Consider the following 21,971-nt stretch of genomic DNA (forward strand, 5'->3'; position numbering starts at 1 on the left):
ATCTTTGATTTTAATATTTAAATTGCCTTACACATACTTTATGCTTTTTTTCTTAAGTAGCAAAATTGTGGCTCAACCAGGGACTGGCCTAGCTAGGAAACTATGAAACACTATAAAAGGACAGTGTAACGTGCCCTTCTGGTGGCCCTTTTAGCCATGTGCAGGGCCCAGGTTAACTAAAGTCGGAGAAAATGGAAATGTTGACATTTCTTTAAACAATAAAAATTACAAGTGATTGCTAGAGTGCCACGAGCTGACATTTACGGAGATTGTTCGCCGATTATATATATGAAATATCATAAGTAATTAGCTCATGGCAATTATCTGCCCCTTGTTATTTTGCTTTTAGAATATTTTTAAAGCTTAGGTTACTAAAATTTCAAATAATCCGGGGCTGTGCTGTCATGGGTCTTTATCCAAATGAATCGTGGTCTCTTGTAAACTGTCCTATGATCTGATTTCCATTGGGATAGGAGTTGTAAAAGGCCAGGGATTTTCGATGGATTTACACATATACTGTTTCAGTTAAGTTACCAAGGTTGACTTAACAGCCCTTTTCATCAGAGTCTTAAATACACTTGCCACCCAGTCTTTTCCTACCATATTCGAGGGGCTGGATGATGAGATTAAAAGGGGCTTGAGGCGGGGCTGGGAGGATTCTGCCTCCGTGAAATTTCCAACGTGAATTCCTTCTGCCGTCGGTGGTCTCAGTTAACTAGCTTGGTGGCATTTGTTGCTGGAAAGCTGACTTAAAGATATGTCAACATGGAGGCCGGTGCTGGAGCATTTTTCTTTTGGAAAGCCTCCTTCTGCTGATACCTTTCTGCAAGGAAGAGATGCTTGGGAAGAAAGCTGGCAACTGGAATTTGGTTGTCCTGGAAGGCATCGAAGCAGGGCAGCCTAGATCCTCCAGTTTGGTCTCTCTCCACCTCCCAAACACAAAAGGAGACGGGCTGACTTTCTTACAATTTGCTCAGCTCAGCCTGGAATCTTTACAAACATATATTAATGACATACCATTACTGGCTACATTTTCAATGAAGTTTAAATAGTCTGAGTTATGAAGATTAGTGAGAAATGCATGGATAATAAAGGTAAATGAGATTCATATTTAATTCCATAACTCTAAACGACTGGTTTGATTGTCTCATGCACTTGGCAAACAATTTCGCTTCTAAATGTTATTTCAGCCACAGATATAATTTCTTTAACACAGCAGAAAGGAGGAGATTAAAATATGAGAGAGAGGCAGCACTTGCTTTAGACTGATTAATAGGCTTTGGCTGGTCCCCTGCCGCCATGCTTTAAAGCTTCAAGACATGCTTTGCTATCCCGGCCTATATATATTGATACTTACTGGGTGCCGGGAAAACCTCTTTGATTAGTCATACTAAACCGCCGCTTAGGTGGTGTGCATGCGACAAACATACACTCTCCTTAATAAAGTCATAAACCTGGGGACTCTCAGAAGCAGCATCCTTTTCTTTAAGGAGGTAGGAGGGGTAAGTTCACTGAGAGTTCTCTCACCTTTAACCTGCCATTCTCTCCCTAGCCCATTGGCTATATGGGCCAAATCATAGACCAATTGGAATAAAAAAAAAAAATCTACGGAATTTCATCCGTAGGACCTGACGAGGCCAATGATTCAGACTAAATAAGCCACCTTTGCAATGATAGCAGAAAGGGACGTGAAGGGTGGCGGGGCTTCGACATTTATCATAAGTTTAACTTAAGTTTTGCTGACATCACAGACACAGGGACCATTCCTTATTGCTTAGAGTCAGAAAGCGTGATGATGGTTTGCTAGAAATACAAAATGGTATGAGTGCTCTGAGGTCTAATTCCCACCTTAAGGGAACCTCTGAATAATCCCACTTGTATTTACTGAGGAATGCTTTCCTAAGGACTCTAGGAAGAAAATGCCTTTCCAGTTAGCGTCTAATCCTCAAAGTAAAACAAGTGAGTGAGTTGGCTTTTTCAATCACTCCACCCCCTCTCCTGTTTCTCTCCAAGAAATGTTCCCATCAAGAGTATCTTTTCCTCCCATTTGGCTTCTCTGAGAACAAAACCTCAGCTCTGAGTAATCATGACGTGCAAACAGAACTTTGAACTCACTATGAGTATGGGAAACCAGGAGAGCTATAAGGTATCCCTCAACCCCATGGTCGAAAGCGACAGCATTCTTTAAAACTCCACATGAAATTCAATCTAATTCTTCCTTTCTCAGATTACAGGATCCTTGGTGTAAAAAATTACATTTTTTAGCAAAAGTGCAGAGTCAATCTATCATAGTGCACCTCCAGGAGAGATTTATTACAGATCACTTTCTAAAAATGGTGTGCTCGCTCTGCATATGTAGGCCATGTTCATCTTATTATTATCCAGTTGAAAAACTCCCACTGTATGCAACGCCCGAGAAATAAGAGTGGGCAAACCTACAGAATATGACACTTATGCTAATCTGTGCCCTGCTGTGGAAAAACATACACAAGGATTCCATTACTGCGTTCATTAGGCTGCAGCACACTCCATCCTGAATAGGGATTATGAACCACAATAGACCGAAAGCAGTTGATTGAGCCCACTTAGCCAAATCGCTCTGACATTGGCCAAACACGTTGGCACCGTGAAGAGCATCAGCTCAGACTTTGCAGAGGATGCTACTGGTTGAAAGTTTGTTCTTCCCTGAGACTGTCACATAAGTCAGCTCATGGCATATGCCGTTAGCTCAGATGGTGAAAGCCGGAACCTACATTATATTTATGATTGGAATCTGGAAGAACTATTTGAGAGGTAAAACCCAACTCTGTCCGTGCACCTGTTGTGTGGTGCCTCTTACCCTCCCCATCCACACTCCTTTCCTGATTATATTCAGAGCATGAGTTGTGTGGTGATAAAACTGTGGAGCTAGCAAAGAAATGAGAGTCAGACGGAAATGCCAGTTCAGTGCTCAGCTTGCCCCAGTCTCCTCTCTCTGGTTTTCTGGGCTACTGGATGCAGTTGCTGCGTATGAGACCAATCTTTCTGCAGGGGCAGAAATATTTGCCACTGGTGAGCTAAAAATATTTTAAAATATTGTCAGAAATAATCAAGAAAGGAAGACAAGTTACTGCTCAGGAGATGTTATGGAATCTGGCTATGTAAGCAGAGGAAAAAGATTTAAATCAAGTCCATGTATGTCATTAAGAAGATAATAATAAAAACCTTCTGTGTGAAACAGGCTTTCAGCCTTGGGTTGAAACTTTTATCTAGGTTTTTCTTTTTCAGTTCGGGAGTTTACCAGGAAGTTGTTAAGAGTGGTTGTACCCAACACCTTGATTTATATCACTGATGTGTTTCTGAAAAGCTACAGAAAAATCAAATTTTGTTTTTGTTTTTGAATCTCCTCCAGGGAGGTTCTTTGGGCCCAAGTAACTCAGCCCTGAATCCTTACTTGTGTGTAAAGTGAAGGATATAATCTTATGCTTGAAAATGCAAATAATAACTGCTGAGTTTATTATCTGCCTGCTATGTTCCAAGTTTACCTTACTGGGCTTTCCACAGGTGGAACTGTTGAACTGAAATGACCATGGCTTTTCCCCCCCTTCTTGAGAAAGTGGAAATGTGGGAGGATATGAGCCTCATTTTTCTTCACATGCTTAGGGTTGCGTCACGTGTTTTGGAAAGGCATAACTAACCTCTTGAGTTTTCTAATCACAAACCCCAACAATACCAGCTTATGATGCCCATAAATCCAGGGGAGGACATATGGATGGTACCTGGGCACCCTGCCTGCTTCCACAGCAGAGCGGGGGCATCACTGAGAAGCCGTGGCTGCCGCGGTGCGCCTGATGCTGTTCCCATCTTGGAAGTCTGTCCCGCACTTGACCCTGCCAGCAGCTCTCCGACAGAACCAGACACATGTGGACAGTGGAAAAGAAGAACTCCGGGAGAGGTTCTGGTACTTTCCTCTTCCACGGGGTGCAGCTCCGCAGTCCCGCTTTTCTAGACCATCCTCTTTGTGGAGTCCTGCCCTGCATTTTCCTGCTCCCTGAGATACCAGGACGCATCAAACAGGTTGAAGGAGGCTGTTTGCTTGCCAGGGGAGCATGGCCCTTTGCACTGCGATTGTAATACAATCTTTCCTCTTTGGGGCTGCGAATGCTACAGTACAAAACCGTGTTTGAAAACCTCTTTTATCATTCATCGTCTCCAGACTGAAATCGTTTTTGACAACCTCTGCAGAAAACAAGCAGCTTTCTGGCTACTGGCGAGTCGATTAAAGGGAGGAAACACATGTTCACCGTCAGACGAAGCCCCTGGAGAAAGCATTGACAACCTTTTAACCCGCTTTCCCAGGGAAAGGGCCCAAATGTTTCTCTGGAACAAAGTCACCACATTGTATTAAGCATCTTTTCATTTCATGTATCTTTTTATTTCTTCCTAAAATGAGACACGTAAAAATAATAATCCCCAGCACCTCCATTTTTATTTTGGACGTGAACACATATGTTTTATACTCTCCCCGGGAAGACAGGGAAAAGAGTATCATTAAGGAAGGTCTTTTATGAACTAACTAACCCCGCTCTTTTATTTTTTTTCCACTGTCTGACCACAGTTTAAATACCAGCACACTGCCAAGTTCACTCACCTCATATAGTGACTCCTCAAAACTAGCCAAGAAGCCACAGGAGTGAGATTTTCTGAACAGTAGGAAGGCCTGACTAGACGAAATTATTAACAAACTGAGAATAAGACTGGACCATGGAAACATTTGTGCATGTCAAGATCCTGATCCAGAGATACCCATCCATTACTTCTGCATATGCTGTCAAGCAGAGTTATTTCCATAGGACGGAATGAGAAGCAACCAGAGTGAGAGATGGAAGGTTCCATACACAGTTGAACACGAGTGCTAGGTATGTGCGTTTGCTTCTAAAAAAAAAAAAAAAAAGTAATAGCTGTTTTACAATGCCAGTCCCTGTAAGTCCTGTAATCATCACAATTACAAAAGTCTCTAGCACTCAGTTCCTTAACCTATAACTTTAGTATTTTTTTTTACCCCAGTATCACTGGCCTGGGTGGTTTGGTCTATTATGAGAAAATGATCTCCCTCACCCCTTCCCTCCTCAAAATTGCATATTTGCTTTTACAGCCAAAAGGCAGGGTGGGAGGTGGGGGTTAGGGGGACCAGCAACTTTAAAGTTGCTGCCTGGGAGGTTGGCTGGGAGAGGAGGCCACGTGGGAACTGCCAGGAGCATGGAGGGTGTCTCAGATGAAAGACAGAGAGGAGCAGCTCCACCCATGTGCACTGACACATGCGCCTCGTCTCGGCCATATTTTACCAGACCTCTTTGGTTTTGTTGTTGTTGTTATTAATTGCCTTTAAATTGATTTGTATTTATTTAATTATTTTTAAAATTAAGGTGAAATTTGAATAATATAAAATTAATATTTTAGAGTGAACAACTTAATGACATTTAGTACAATTCACAATGTTGGGTAACAGCCACCTCTATCTAGTTCCAAAACATTTTCATCACCACCCCCCCCCCAAATACTTTGTATTCATTATGCAGTTAATCCCCATTTCCCCCGTCTCTCAGCCCCCAGCAACCACCAATTCACTTTCTATTGCTATGAATTTACCTGTTCTGGATACTTTCTATGAATAGAATCACACAACATGTAACTCTTTGTGTCCAGCTTCTTCCACTTCGTGTGATATTTTTGAGGTTCATTCACATTGTAGCTTTCATAAGTTACATAAGCTTCATCTTTTTTTATAGCTGAATTAATATTCCATTTTATGTATATACAATAATTTGTTTATCCCTTCATACATTAATGAACATTTGGACTGGCTACTGTGCATAGTGTTGCTATGAACTTTCATGTACATATATTTGAGAACAAATTGAAAATAGGCGTTTTCAATTCTTTGGGGTAGATACCTAGGAGTAGAATTGCTAGGTCATATGGTAATTCTATGTCTCAATTTGTGAGGAACTGCCAAACTGTTTTCTACAGTGGCTGAGCCATTTTATATTCCCACCAGCAATGCACAGTTTCCTAGAGGACATGAAGTGGTATCTTGCTGTGGTTTTGATTTACATTTTCCTAATGACTAATGATGGTGAGCATCTTTTCATGTTCCTGTTGGCCACTTGTATATTTTCTTTGGAGAAACGTCTGTTCAAGTGCTTTGCCCATTTACGAATCGTTTGTCTTTCTGTTGTTGAGTTATGAGAGTTACTTATATTTTCCGGACACTAGGACTCTTATCAGATACATGATTTGTACATATTTTCTTCCATATTGCAGGTTGTCTTTTCATTTTCTTGGTAATGTCCTTTGATACATAAAATTATTAATTTTCAGTAAGTCCAACTTAATTATTTTTATTCCTGCTTTGGAGGTGTCATACCTAAGAATACATTGCCATATTCAAGATTTTGAAAATTTATCCCTATGGTTTATTCTAAGAGTTTGATCATTTTACCTCTTCTATTTAGATCTTTGATCCATTTTGAATTAAGTTCTGTATATGGTGTGAGGTGGGGGTCCACCTTCATTCTATTGCATGTGGATATCTAGCTGTCCCAGCACACTTTGTAGAAAATTCTATTGTTTCCCTATTGAATGGTTTTAGCACTCTTGTTGAAAAGCAATTGACCATAGATGTACAGAGTCTCAATTCTATTCTATTGGTCTATATGTCTATCCTTATGCCAGTACCATATTTTTTTGATCACTGTAGCTTTGTAATAAGTTTTGAAATTCAGAAGTGTGAGTCCTCCAACTTTCTATTAACCTTCTTGTTGAGTGTATCATAATGAGCCTATAATTCAGGCCCAGATCTTTCACTCCTTCTCTGCTTCCCTTCCCTTTCAGTTTTAGACCTGAAACTCAAATACATCTCCAAACACATTATCTTTAGCATATCATTAAAAAATATCCTTGACCCTTTAAAATCTTACAACCAACCAGTAGTTCTTCATTAGAGATTCTTTCTGTGTTCTCATCATTCTAAAGTGTTACTTGCCAAGAAGTGACTTCAAGAGCAGTTGACTTTCTGTTACTTGATAAACGTGTGCCCTTTTTTCTAACATTACTCTTGAAATGCTTCCCTGAATGTCTTCAAAGACATATCACTGGTGTTGGTCACTGGGAACCTGAAAATATACTGATGGCTGTTTGGAGAATGAACTACTATGTTGTAATATTTCTACTATAATATTACCTTCTTCTCTCCCTTCTGTCAGACAGTTTCTAAGCTGAGCTTAATAAAAGGTTCCTGGCTATATATCACACCAAGTCCTGTAAATATGTGACATGCGTACGCCTCCATGTTCTGGGTCTCCACTTGACTTTACATGGACAGACCTGAAGGGGGTCTTGTCTTTATTTCTGTCAGGTCATTTGTGTCTCCAGAATTTACATACTCCTCCACCTAGAAAGGCACTGAGGGGCAACGTTTTATCTCTCATACGTTGATGATGACTGAAATTACTCATAAAGGGTAAAAATAGTGAAAAATCAGCTTTAAATAAAGGCTTAAAACACTGCCTGAGAGAAGTAGCATATTGGTTGGAGGGAAAAACAGAATAACTTTGACCACACAGAATACTCTAAGCAGAAGTAACATTACATCCAATCCCTGGTTTCACCCAAGGAAATGGGGACCAGAAAACTGGAGTATTCTGTGCCCTCCATAACTGTGTTAGTTGGTGAACATACAATGTTTCAATGAGAGACAGATCAAAGAGAAAGTCAGTTCAGAGGGAACACCCAAGAATTCAAATCCCTATAGGTAGTTCAAATCCCTGCAGTGAAATGACTGATTGAAACCTTAGCAGAGGTTAGCTTGGCAAACGAAGAAGAGATGCCCCACTGCAAGAGATGGCCCAAAGGGCCAGTACACTGGAGGATTTGGACCCAATTCCAAACGTGGTGATGCTGAGTGAGGTCTGGTGGCTGGTGCTTCTTTTGATTCTTTTTAGAAAAACCACCTAGTAAGTGAAATTTGATAAAGTGGCCAAGGTTGGAAGAGAGGCCAAAGTGATGGGAAAGGCCTTTCTGAAGGTATGCTTGGACTTTTGGTGAACTTATTTTTTTCTCCCTAGCTTTTTGAAAAATAACATGTCATTTTTATGATAACATAACAATGGCTATTTGCTAAGTATTTACTATATGCTTAAAACTGTGCCTGGTTCCTGAAAACTACTATAAAAACTATGTTGATATATTAACCCCCATTCTACAGATGAGGCAACTAAGGTTCAGAGGTTAGGACAGTTGTCTAAGAAAGCACAGCTTATAAGTGGTAAAGCCATCTTTGGGGACTAATGTAAGTAATATATGCTCATCGTAGAAAAAAATGGAAAATGGAGAAAAGTATAAAGATGGAAATAAAAATCAACCATCATGTCACCATTCATAAATAACCCAAATTATCTCTTTTGACCAAGATGGGTTTGCATTGAGCTCCAGAATGTCTAAGCTGTAGATAAGATCTGTGCGCAGCAGTCTCATGGTTATGCCTGGGAGTCTGTGCTATTTTATTTCTTCTTTTCTGTTCTCAATTTTTCCTTTTCCTTCTGCCTTTCTTACCCTTCAGTCCCAGTTGTTCTCTTTATAGTACCTCCTTAACGCAGAGGCCGAAAGGAGGGTTCCCAGAGGCTGGCAGGGAAGGCATTGAGCTTCTCCTCGCCTTTGCTGTACTCCAGGGTGCTTCAGAAATTCCTTCCCACCCTTGTAGTACTCTGTCCCCAAGCTCCCTGGCCCTGGTTGGCCCTTCGATAAACGACGTGTAGGCTGTAAAAGATGAACTGACAGGGCTGGGCATGCATGTTTACAAGCAACAGTCGGTGGAAGTAAACACAGCCAAACCATCTTTCATCCATAACACATAGTATTGATTCTTCTCTAGTTAAAACAGTCACAACAGTCCTTGTTGTTATGCCCTTGTTTCTCATCTTTCATATTTTAAATAGGAACCAGCTTGCCTGGTAAGAACCCAGCCATTCTTTTTCTTTCATCCCTGTCCCTTCCTCCCAGTTAAAGGATGTCACTTCTCAGGGGTCTTTTGGAGTCTTTGACACTTTTCTGATGGGAAGATCTCCACTCTTGTCAATCTCCATTAAATCTTCAGGCTGCAGGCTTCCTTAGCCAAGCAAAGGGTGACTCATGGGCCCTGACACTGAACCCCATCACAGTCACCATAACTGGGAGCTTGAGGTGTCTGTTTCTGCTATTCCTCCTTGGTCACTGTCATTTGAGTTAACAGCCGGACTTACGATCTGGGAGATTTCTTCATCAGCAGGAGTGCCACAGGCTCTGCCCTGTCATCCCCTTCTCCCCTGGTGGCCCAGAGAGAGCCAGCTGTCATGGAGGGAGGGCAGAGTTTCTGTCCCAGGTTGGGAGCAGGAATGGAAGAGTTGGTCTCCAGCTCCTTTGGAGAGTAAATGGTCCTGGGTGGAGACCCAGGAAAGGCATCTGCACCCAGATCTTTTTAAGAGACTGGAAACGATGGACAAAATGTTAAAAAGAAATGAGTTTCCTGTTTAACGCATAAGCAAATGGGAAGAGTCCCTGAGGAATGGGGTTATCTGCTTACGAAGGCTTCTTGGTGGTTTGGCAGGCTGGAAAGTACATTAGGAACAGAGTCATGGCATCCCTGCCACTAACTGGCTTTGTGGCCTTAAACAAACACTGAACATTTCTGGCTTTCAGTTTTCTCTTCTATGAAAGGAAAAGATACCACCTGTGAGCAGTTTTAGCATTCCATGGAGTCCCTGGAGGATGGAGGAAAGGAAGGGAGGAGATAGAGGGCTCTGGATGCCATAATCCTCTAAACTGCAACCATTTTATGTATAATTTCTAGGCCCTGGGGATATATTGGTGAATAAGAGAGATAAAATCCGTAACTTTAAGGAGTTTAGGTTAACATCTTAGTGAGATGTACATAAACAAACAAATGTATAATGTAATGTCAGAAGTAGTAAGTGAAATGCAGAAAGAGAGAACTGTTTCTAAGATTGACTGCCCCTAAGAGTTGGGTATTTGGAGCCATCTCTGGGGCATGTAGAGCTCAGAGCAGATCGTATTATATGTCCCCCTATTTCCACACCTTCCACCCAGCAGACATTTTGATAAATCAAAGAGAGACTTGAGAGCAAAACTGTAGCATATAATGATCATACAGGCTGAGCACATATGATTATAAGAGTGCAACTGATCCATCTACTTTTCTTGGGGACCAGAACAAGTGGAGATCAGTGATTCCAGACTGAAAGTATAGGAGCTTCACCTGTCCGCGTATAGATAGCTCTCCTTTTTGCTAAGGACTATCTTTCTGAGCCACCGACTTATATAAGGTCCCCAACGCTTGGCACCTGAGGCAACTACCCATATTCCATGACTGTTTATCACTGGGGTTAGATTAACAAGTTTTGATAGCTCAGGTCAAATCCATAAATTTGAATAGAAATAGCCATGTGTATTATTATCAGGAGGCAAAATATATTGACGATTGGAAGTGCCTTGAATTCATGTCTTCCAATCTTCATTTTATAGCTAAAGACATCGAAGGGCACAGAAGTTGGAGGAACGAAGCCTAGACCACACAGTCGCTTGGCTCTGTTGGAGCTGAGTGACTCCAGGCCTGGGCTGCTGAGATTACGGACACCACTCAGCCATGGTCCAGGCTATTGGCTTATATAGCGGTTACACAAATAGTTAGAATCAAAGTGTTTTCCTAGGTGGCTGGTCTGCTAAATTATCCAACAAGAATCAGTAGCTATTCACCCAGGCTTGCATCTCTAATACTCCCCTAATTTAATTCTCTTCTGGTTATTTTCACCAGGGCTATTTGTTCCTCTTTACGATAGAATCTAAATTATGCATTCAGTCCCAGCTCATGAGTGGAACAGGGATCTGAGGCATTGAAGAATAACATGGCACTCACCTGATACAATTGGACTATAAAGATTTTCCATTTAAATGATGCAGAAAGTTAAAAAAAAAAAAAAAAAGCCTCTGGATGAATCAGACACAGCAGGCAGCCATGATTTCCACCTCTTCAGTTTATGTAGTTGAACCCTTTGAATATGCAAAACAAGCCCTATTGAGATTATCTGTGCTTGGAAGGCTCCTAATTTCCTCTCTAACTGAAAAAAGAGATATGGATTTGCAGGAGGAAAACGAAGGTCTACTGTAAGGGATTATATGGACTGCTGAGTCTAAATTCAGAAAACAATCCCTTGTATGTAGATGATGCTTTATGGTTTAGAAAACACTTTCACGTGGTCTCTTCAGTCCTCAGGATAGCCTGAGAATATTTCTAGGGTCATCAGTGGCACAGAGGAGTGCCAGAAACATTTTTCAGAGATACAAGAGGCACACAGCAGAGGCTGAAGCCTAGAATTACAAGATTTTCACTTTTAGAGAAAAGGCCTCAGAAATTGTTCAGTTAAACAACCCTCAATCCCATCAGCACCAGTAATTGTTTTACAATATCTCTGAGAACTTTGGCTATCTAGTCTGTACACGAGCGCCTTGGAGATGGTTGCTCAGAATTCCACAGAGCGGTTCATTCCATTCAAAAAAGTAGTTCAAGTTATTAGACTGGAAAAAAATTTGAGCTCAAATCTTTCTCTTTGTGGCTTTTACTCACTCGTCCTGACTAGGGTATCAGCTGTCATGCAGGTTAGGAATACTAGCTACCATGTAGAAAGGGCCAAGTATCTAATACAATACTTCACTCCCTATGAACCCTCTCAAGATGAGTATTAATTTCCATTTTTTCCCCTTTTTTATTGAAGTATAGTTGATTTACAATGCCGTGTTAGTTTCTGCTGTACAGCAAAATATTATATCTATATCTATACTTTTTTTCGTATTCTTTTCCATCATGGTTTATTACAGGATATTGAATATAGTTCCCTGCGCTATACAGTAGGACCTTGTTGTTTATCTATTTTATATGTAATAGTTTGTACCTGCTAATCCCATACTCCTAATTTATCCCTCCTTCACTCCCCCTTTCCTCTTTAGTAATCATAAGTTTGTTTTCTGTCTGTGAGTCTGTTTCTGTTGGGTAAATAAGTACATTTGTATCATATTTTAGATTCCACATATAAGTGATATCATATGATATTTGTCTTTCTCTGTCTGACTTACTTCACTTAGTATGATAATGCCTAGGTCCATCCATGTTGCTGCAAATGGCATTATTTTATTCTTTTTTATGACTGAGTAGTATTGCATTGTATACATGTACCACATCTTTACCATTCATCTGTTGATGCACATTTAGGTTGCACATTACCATGTCTTGGCTAAGAAACAGATGACCAGAGAGATTAAATTCAGCGTGAAAAGACATGTAATTAGTGGTAAAACTAGCATTTGAACCCAGGTCTGTCTTGCTGTACCAGAACACATTGCCCAAGGGAAGGCTAGTCCTTTTGTACAGTGTTGCTTCCTAATATCTGAAGATGATTTAGGAAATCCTGTCAACATCTCTATGTCACGTTAGATAGAGTACCCTTTTGTTTGGGGTACATTTTTTGGGTGGAGAATCAGGAAAATGCACACATGCATCTAGCTATAAAATATACATCTTAGTTCAGGTTAGTGTATTCCAGTTTAAGAACTCATGACTACTCCTCCAATTATTCTCCAGCAATGTGAGTTTCCATTCACTCATTGCTGTCACGGTCATGGTACTCTGGAGCTGTCCTAGTTTGTCAATGCCCCTCATTTTATGTGGTGCCCAGGACTGAGCACACTGCTCTGAGATACCAGTACAACCCACTGGTTGGGAAGGAATTCCAAATCAGCACCACTCCTGCTCTATCCTGCCCACTCTGCTCTCATGAATTCACCAAAGCTCAACAACGTGACCACGGTCACCTGTAATTCATGGTTCCCTGTAAGAGTATGCCTTTTGGCCCCAGCTTCAGGGTTTTTTTGCCTCGTGAGATGAAGTTCATACCTGGGGCATAAAGATCCTTCTCAAGTCATATCCAAAGCTGTGTAGAAAATGTCTTTGAACACAGTAGAGGGTGTTTTGCTTTATGCTATTTCCTGATAGTGCAGGAGACAGATGCCTGTAGTAAACAAGCCCCAGTGGAATCTCTGCTCAGCAAGAATGTCCGCTGGGTATGCGAGCATGTTTCCACTTAGTCTCACTATCTCGGTTCCTCCAAGAAAGACCTTGCAGGCTCTCTGTTCTTTTTCACACCACACACAGGGTAGCCTTAAAAAGGCAGTAGCATGACCTCTTCACATATATCAATTATTTGTTTTTTGCTTTCCATAAAAACGAACCCAAATTTTTGCAATAAATTCTAAAGGCTGGGATGCTACCTGTGATGGCCAAATTTTCTTGGGTTGGCTGGTGTCTCACCTTTAGAAGCACCCTGCTGAGATGGTTCCGTTCACCTCCGTGCTTCGTACCTGGATAGGGGAGAAGAAAGGAGAACAGCTAAAGAACAGCTAAAGAAAGGAGATGGAGGCCGAGTTAAATAGACAGATAAAATGATGCCGTTGGGTCTCATTCAGGAACTCAGTTGATGCAGATGTCACTCCCTCTTCCTTGAAACTTCCTTTGCTTGGTTTCCAATACAACACTTTCTAGGTTTTCCCTCTACCTTTCTCAATTTCTGTTGTTAGTTTCTCCTGTTACCCCCGACCTCTTACCGGTGGAGCACCCCAGGGTTTAATCCGTGCTCCTTGCCTCTCCCTATACTCACTTCCTTAGGGATTTCTCCTAGTTTCAAGGTTTTAAACACTATGTCTGTGCTGGTGACTCCCCCCAAATTATAACTTCATTCCAGACCTCTCTCTTAAACTCCAGACATGTATACCCAGCTCCCTACTTAACGTTTCCTCTGAGATGTCCAATAGATGTCTCTGTCCAAAACTGAACTGATCTTACCCTAAAACATGCACCACTTGTAGCCTTCCCCATCTCCATTGATCTTTCAGTTTCCCAGGTCACAAAACCTTGAAGTCATTGTTTACATCTCTTCTCTCCAAGCCAACATGAAATCTGTGAGCAAATCCTTCCATGTGTATCCAGAATCTGACCCCTCCTCCACATCTTGTTCTATGTCACCATTTCTCACTTGGAATATTTCAATACACACCCAGCCACTTTGCCTGCTCCTACATGGGTCTCCCTAGTCTGCTTCTGACACAGCAGCCAGTATGGTCTTCTTGAAATATTAAATCAGATCATGTCACTTCTGCTCAAAACTAGTAAAAGTCAAAGTCCTTCCATTAATTTATGTGATTTGGCCCTGAATTACCTACCTTCTTGCTTCCTCTCTAGCTTCTTTTCTCTCACTCATTCTCCTCCAGGCATACTTACCTCCTAACTAACTCTCCCTCAGCATCTTCAAGTGTTTGCTCCAGTGTCACCTTGTCACTGAAGCCAACCACTCCTCCAAGCAGTGCACACACATCCTGCACTCTGATCTCCTCACTTGACTCTATTCTCTTTTCTTTGTTATTTCCAATACGCCTAACAATTGCTTATCTAGTATGTTTAGTGCTTGTCGCCTGTCTTTCTCCACTATAATGTAAGCTCCACAAGGGCCAGGATGTTCATCTGATTAATTCATTTATGTATCTTGGCAATGAGAACAGAGCCTGGTCCAGAGGAGACAATCAATAAATACCTGTTGAATAAAGCAATTAATGCATAAATGAACAAAGATTATGTGAACCAAAAGCAAGAGGGTCCGATTTTGCTGTTGCTATATATGATCATTAATAACTGCAATGAAATATCTGGATAAAAAGTAGATGTATTCTTATTATACTGCTGTGGAGAGGGCATTTTTTTAAAACATCTTTATTGGAGTATAATTGCTTTACAATGGTGCGTTAGTTTCTGCTTTATAACAAAGTGACTCAGTTATACATATACATATGTTCCCATATCTCTTCCCTCTTGTGTCTCCCTCCCTCCCACCCTCCCTATCCCACCCCTCTGGGTGGTCACAAACCACCTAGCTGATCTTCCTGTGCTGTGTGGCTACTTCCCACTAGCTATCTGAGCATCTTCTTTCAAACTCTTTAGTTTTGGTATAACACACATACTTTCAGTGAGAAAAATCTCAAGTGTACATATGCGTGAGGTTTTAACAAAGTGAACACAGTGATGTAACTAGATATATCACTGTGTATCGTGTTCAAGATCAAGATACAGAACATTAACAGCAAACACAGAAGCCCCCCTTGTGCCTTAATTTCAGTCATAACCCCCAAAGGTAGCCCCTCTAATGATGTCTAACACTGTAATTTAATTTTGCCTTTTTTGAATTTTATATTAAAAGGATATATGCACATGATGCTTTAGTGTCTGGCTTCTTTAAACTTGTGTCTACTGCTGTGACATGTGGCAGAAATGTATTCTTTTTTACGACTGTTTAGTATTCTGTTATATATGTATACCATAACTTGTGTTTTTTTTCATTTTAAGACACTGAGGTCTACTTTGTTTTCAGCAATGTTTATAGCTTTCAAAGTAAATAGCTTACACACACCATTTGTTCAATTTATTCCTGAATAATTCCATATGTTTTGTAAAATTCAGTTGGCTATGGCATTGTACTTTCATTTTCTAAATATTTGCTGCCAATAAATCAAATACAATTGATTTTCACATATTGACCTTGTATCTTGTGCCATTGCTGAATTCTCTTAGTTTTATAAGATTTTTGAAGTTCCTTTCATAAAAATAATTTTGTAATCTATGAAAAAGATAGTTTTACTTTTTTCTTAATGTAAATGTCTTTTATATTTATTTATTTGCCATGGTGAGAACAGACCTTCTTTTCCTCTTATGGAAAACGTATTTAATGTTTTACCAATAATTATGATGCTAGCTGTAGGTTGGTTTTTAAATATGTGTATGTATCTGTGCACACACCCCCCCCACACACACACACCCACACACCCCACACAGAGTCTTTATCATACTGAGGAAGTTTCCTTCTAGTCCTTGTTTTCAAGAGTTATTATAATGAATGGGCATTCAATCTTGTCAAAAATTTTTTCTACATCTACTGAGATTAACATATGTTTTTCTACTTTACGCTATTAATATGGTAAATTACACTGACTAATTTTTGAATGTTAAGCCAACCTTGCATTCCTGGTATAAACCCCATTTGGTCAGGATATATTATCCTTTTTATATATTATGGAATATATTTTGCTAGTAGTTCAAAAATATTTTTTCATCTCTGTTCCTGAGAAATATTATCCTGCGTTTTTTTTTTTTGTAATGTTCTTATCATCCTTTGGTATCAGGTTTACGCTGGGTTCATAAAATAAATTTGGAATTGTTCTCCCACCTTCATTTTTTGAAAAGTTTAGGGAGTTTGGTATTATTTCTTATTTACATGTTTGATTGTATTTAGTAATTAAGCCATCTTGGCCTGGTGTTTTCTCTGTAGAAAGATTTTTAATTTCAAATGCAATTTCTTTAATGGAAATGGGACAAATCAAATTTGAGCCAGTTTTCATAAACTGTATTTTTAAGAAATTTGACCATGTCATCTAAGTTGGCTCTATTCATTGGCAAACATTTTTCTTAATATTTCCTAATTATTTCTTTAATGTCTGTAAGATCTGTGGCAATGTTCCTTTTGTCATTCTTGAAATCAGTAATTTGTTTTCTCTGTTTTTTATTTTATTCTACTTATCTTATTTTACTTTTGACTAGTTATATATCAACTTTGTTGATCCTTTAAGAACCTAAATTTTGACTTTGTTGATTTTTGCCATTATTTGTCTGCTTTCTATGTCATTAATTTCTCCTTTTATCTATTTAATATCTCTTTAAAAATACTTTTTGGTTTAATATGCTCTTCTTTTTACATGAGAAGCTTAGGTCATTGATATGAAAGTTATTTTTCTTTTCTAATATAAGCATTTAAAGCTATAACTTTCCCTCAGTATTCCTCCAGACATTAATGTGTTCAATTGTTATTATTCAGATTAAAATATGTTATAATTTTTCCTATGGCTTCCTTTTTGGTCTATGGTTTATCTAGAAGTAAGTTTATTAATTTTCAAATATGTGGGAGTATTTCAGATATCTTATTTTTATCTACATCTAATTTAATTACATTGTAGTCAGAGAATGTACTTCTTGTGGTGTTAATTCTTTGAAATTTATTGAGACATTTTTTAGCCCAGCATGTGATCTGTTCTGTTGATGGCTCCATTTACACTTGGGAAGAATGTGGATTCTGCAATTATTGGTGGTAGTGTTCTATCAATATCAATTAGGTCAAATAGGTTCATAGTGTTGTACAGGTCTTCTATACCCTTAAAGATTATTTTTCTACCTATTCTATCAAATATTGATAGAGGAGTGTTAAACTCCCCAACTACAATTGTGGATTTATCTATTTGTTGCTTAAGGTCTGTCAATTTCTGACTTTCACAGTTTGAAGCTTTATTAAAAGGGGCATGCAAGTCTATGGCTTCCTGATGAATTAACACATTTATCATTATTAAATATACCTTTTTGTATTTGATAGTATTTCTTTTTCTGAAATCTACTTTGTCTGATATTGATATAGTCACCCCAGCTTTTTTGTGATTAGTATTTGCATGATAGATATTTCTTATCCTTTTACTTAAAACTTTTTGTATTGTTGTATTTGAAGTGCATTTCTTTCAGACAGCATAAGGTTGAGGTTTGCATTTTTATCCAGCTTAAAAATTTATACAGTTGACTCTTGAACAACGCAGGGGTTAGGGGCGCCAACTCCCCATGCAATCAAAAATCTGTGTATTACTTTTCACCCACCAAAACTCAGCCTACTGTTTGTTCGTTTACTTGTTTGTTTGTTTTTGGCCGCGTGGCATGCGGGATCTTTTTCCCTGACCAGGGATCGAACCCATTCCCCCTGCAGTGGAAGCATGGAGTCTTAACCACTGGACCACCTGGGAAGTCCCTGAACTCAGCCCACTGTTAACCGGAAGTCTAACTGATAACATAAACCGTCTATTAGCACATATTTTGTGTAAGTATTACATACTGCAATCTTACAATAAAGTAAGTTAGAGAAAAGAAAATATTAAGCAATCATAAGGAAGAGAAAAAACATTTACAGTACTGTACTGTATTTATCAATAATGTAAGTTTACATCATCTGTTTACAAGATGAATTATCTTCAGTATCTATATCAATACTGTCTTACAGGATACGAAACACTGTAGATGTTATATGTATTATTAACTCTAGACATGAAAAATAAGAAACTATGAAAAAGAAATTCATATCTTTTTACAGGTATAACAATTCATGCACTGATAACGAAGAAGCAACAATATGATTGCTTTATGGTAGCCTAGTGTAAGCAATATGATTGCCTCATGGTAGCCTAGGCTAACACTAATGAATGAATTGTTATAACATTTTTATGGTATGTAGTATTACAGTCATATTCATAATAAAGTATCAGAAATATTGTTATATTTTTTAAAACCATTTGCCTGTGATGATAGGCTGATATGCAGTTTCTCCAATTACGAGAGAGAGAGGCATACTGTACGGTAATGTAATTCTTTGAAAACAAAGTTATAAAACAGTAAGAAAAGTAACACATCATCAACTTTATATTTAATATCACTCACCTTATACCTAGGTAAAGATAGGCTATCCATTTCAATACAAGTCTTGCACATCATGTTCTAACAATGAGTACTTAGGTGGTGATGATGACACAAAAGCATCTCATGTAGTTCTTGCCATATAGCTATTACATTTCACATGAAGACACTCACACACACAACAGATAAGTTTGTTACTTGTATGTCATAATGATTATTTATTACTCATTAAGAGGCAGGGGATCATCATAAAGGTCTTCATCCTCGTCGTCCCGTTGAGTAGGCTGGGGAAGAGACCAAGAGGAGGGGTTGTTCTTGCTGTCTCAGGGGTGCCAGAGGCGGAGGAGGAGGTGGTGGAGATGGAAGGGGAAGCAAGAGAGGCAGGCACACTCAATGTTAATTTATGGAAATACATTGTAATTTCTGTCTGACCCTTTTGCTTTTTCAGTTCTCTAAAAATGTGTCTATATGATACCAATCCTTCTTCCACCATTTGCTTTAGTTTCACTGCCCGTATCATAGAAGTGTCCATGTCGTAAAATCAGTCAAAAGCGATCTCGAATGAGACTTGTTCTGCCAGATTATCTAATGTCAACTTGTTTTCTGGCACTGCTTCTACGTCTTCTTCCTCATCATCTGGCCCTGGTTTGGAAGCACTCTTCTCCACCAAGTCATGTTCTGTTAATTCCTCTGGTGTGGTGTCTGTTAGCTCTTAGATTTCTCCAAGGTCCATATCTTGAAACCCTTCACCCCCCGCCCCCAAACCTTTTTTGCCATATCCACAGTCTCATGATTTCCTTGATTGGCTCTGTCTGAAATCCTGTAAAGTCATGCACAACATCTGGGCATGGTTTTCTCCAGCAAAAATTTATTGTTTGAGGCTTGATGGCTTACATGGCTTATTTATTTATTTATTTATTTATTTATTTATTTATTTATTTATTTATTTATTTATTTTTTGCTGTACGCGGGCCTCTCACTGTTGTGGCCTCTCCCGTTGCAGAGCACAGGCTCCGGACGCGCAGGCTCAGCGGCCATGGCTCACGGGCCCAGCCGCTCCGCGGCATGTGGGATCTTCCTGGACCGGGGCACGAACCCGTGTCCCCTGCATCGGCAGGCGGACTCTCAACCACTGCGCCACCAGGGAAGCCCTTACATGGCTTTTTATATAACAACCAACAACGGTATCACCAATAGTGTAATCCTTCCAGACTTTCATGACATTCTTGTTGTCGGGGTTCTCTTCCATAGATTGACAATCCTTTCCACAGAGTGCTGTGTGTAATGAGCTTTAAAGGTCCTTATGACCCAGTGATCTAGAGGCTGAATTAAAGACTATTTTGGGGGAGCAAGTAGACCACTTTGATGACTTTGGTGTTGAACTCATGGGGCTCTGGATGGCCAGAGGTATTGTTTAATATCAAAATAAATTTAAAAGGCAATTACTTACTGGAAAGGTACTTCCTGACTTCAGGGACAAAGCATCAATGGAACCAATCCAAAAAAAAGGGTTTTCTTGTTGTCCAGGCCTTCTTCTTTTTTTTTTTTTGCGGTATGCGGGCCTTTCACTGTTGTGGCCTCTCCCGTTGCAGAGCACAGGCTCTGGACGCGCAGGCTCAGTGGCCATGGCTCACGGGCCCAGCCGCTCTGCGACATGTGGGATCTTCCCGGACTGGGGCACGAACCCGCATCCCCTGCATCGGCAGGCAGACTCTCAACCACTGTGCCACCTGGGAAGCCCTGTCCAGGCCTTCTTGTTGTACAACCAAAGGACTGGCAGTTGGTGTTTATCTTTTCCCTTCAAGGCTCAGGAGTTAGCAGCTTTATAGATAAGGGCAGTCCTGATCATAAACCCAACTGCATTTGCACAAAACCATAGAGTTAACCTATCCCTTATTGTCTTAAATGCTGGTGCTCCCTTATCTTCCTTACTAATAAATGTCCTTTGTGGCATGTTTTTTTCGAGTCAGGAATTTTTTTTTTCTTGGCCACACCATGTGGCTTCTGGGATCTTAGTTCCCAGACAGGGATCGAACCCAGGCCCAGTGAAAGCACAATGTCCTACCGCTGGTCCACCAGGGAATCCCCCAGAGTATGGCACACTTGTCTGCATTAAAAACCCATTCAGGTAAATATCCTTTCTCCTCAATGATTCTCTTAACTGTGTCTGGGAATTTGTCTGCTGTCTCTTGGTGAGCAGAAGCTACTTCTCTTGTTATCTTGACACGTTTTAAGTCAAGCCTCTTTCTAAAATTATCAAACCATCCTTTGCTGGCATTAAATTCTCCAGCTTTAGATCCTTCACCTTTTGCTTTGTCATATAATGACTTCACTTTTTCTTGAATCATATTCGAGTCTACAGGTATGCCTTTTTTATGGCAATTCTGCACCCACATAAAAGCTGCATTTTCATTATGAGATAAAAAGGTATTTTGCAAAAAGTGTAAGGTGTTTGAGCCTGCTAGCATAGCTGCAGCAACAGCTTCACGCATTTCCTTTGCTTTTTTCACAGTGATCCTTAGGCTGGATTCATTTATCTTGAAATGGTGGGAAACTGCAGCCACAGACCTCAATCTATACGGTGCATATCAAACAATGTAACTTTTTCATGTAATATCATGACTTTTCTCTGCTTTTTGGGAGAACTTCTAGCATCACTAGTAGCACCTAGTATGGGTCCCATGGTGTTATTTCAAGGTTTATGGTATTGCACTAAACATGAAAAAAAATACATGAGAACTGTGAGAGATCACCTTTTACTGTGAAAGGCAATTTACCGGAGAGACAAAATGCTCTCTCAGAGATGATTAGCATCACACATGTTTTAAGTATTAAGATTCTCAAAATACTTGAGGTCACCACAATAGCACCAGGAGGTGGCTATGGAATTATTGCAGTAGTACCATATATACTATAGTTAATTTTATGCAGTTATTATTTAATGCCACTTCTTTATGTTTCTTTACGTTTCTCTCAACTATGAATGGCACCATGTATGGTCTGTAAGTGTGTGCATAAGTTTTGATAAATTTTAACATTTTATAATAGACTTGTGTATACTTGATGGTAGTAAATGATAAACTACACTAGTATCTATGTATAGTTTACAAATTCATGACATACCTTTTTCTTCTTCTTTTTTTTTTTGTTGTTGATATTTCTAGGCTACTCAGTTTGCAAGATGTTTTCAAACTGTCACAAATCTCCAAAATATTTTCCAATATATTTATTGAAAACAAATCCACTTATAAGCGGACACACGCAGCTCAAACCCATGTTGTTCAAGGGCCAAATGTACTTATTAATGGCAATGTATATTTTATCTACATGTATTATAATTGTTCAT

The 21,971-nt window shown here is 39.6% G+C and overlaps 1 long non-coding RNA gene across 1 annotated transcript in view; it reads left to right on the top strand.

The window, feature by feature from the left end:
• LOC137205642 (uncharacterized) overlaps positions 1-21,971 on the top strand; it is a 63,857-nt gene that overhangs the window by 29,059 nt on the left and 12,827 nt on the right. Inside the window, exon 2 of the long non-coding RNA XR_010934231.1 lies at positions 4,598-4,898. This is a non-coding gene — a long non-coding RNA (uncharacterized lncRNA). The remainder of the gene's footprint in view (positions 1-4,597; positions 4,899-21,971) is intronic.

The sequence above is a fragment of the Pseudorca crassidens genome, chromosome 14, assembly GCF_039906515.1.
Source record: "Pseudorca crassidens isolate mPseCra1 chromosome 14, mPseCra1.hap1, whole genome shotgun sequence".
In the NCBI taxonomy this organism is placed as follows: domain Eukaryota; kingdom Metazoa; phylum Chordata; class Mammalia; order Artiodactyla; family Delphinidae; genus Pseudorca; species Pseudorca crassidens.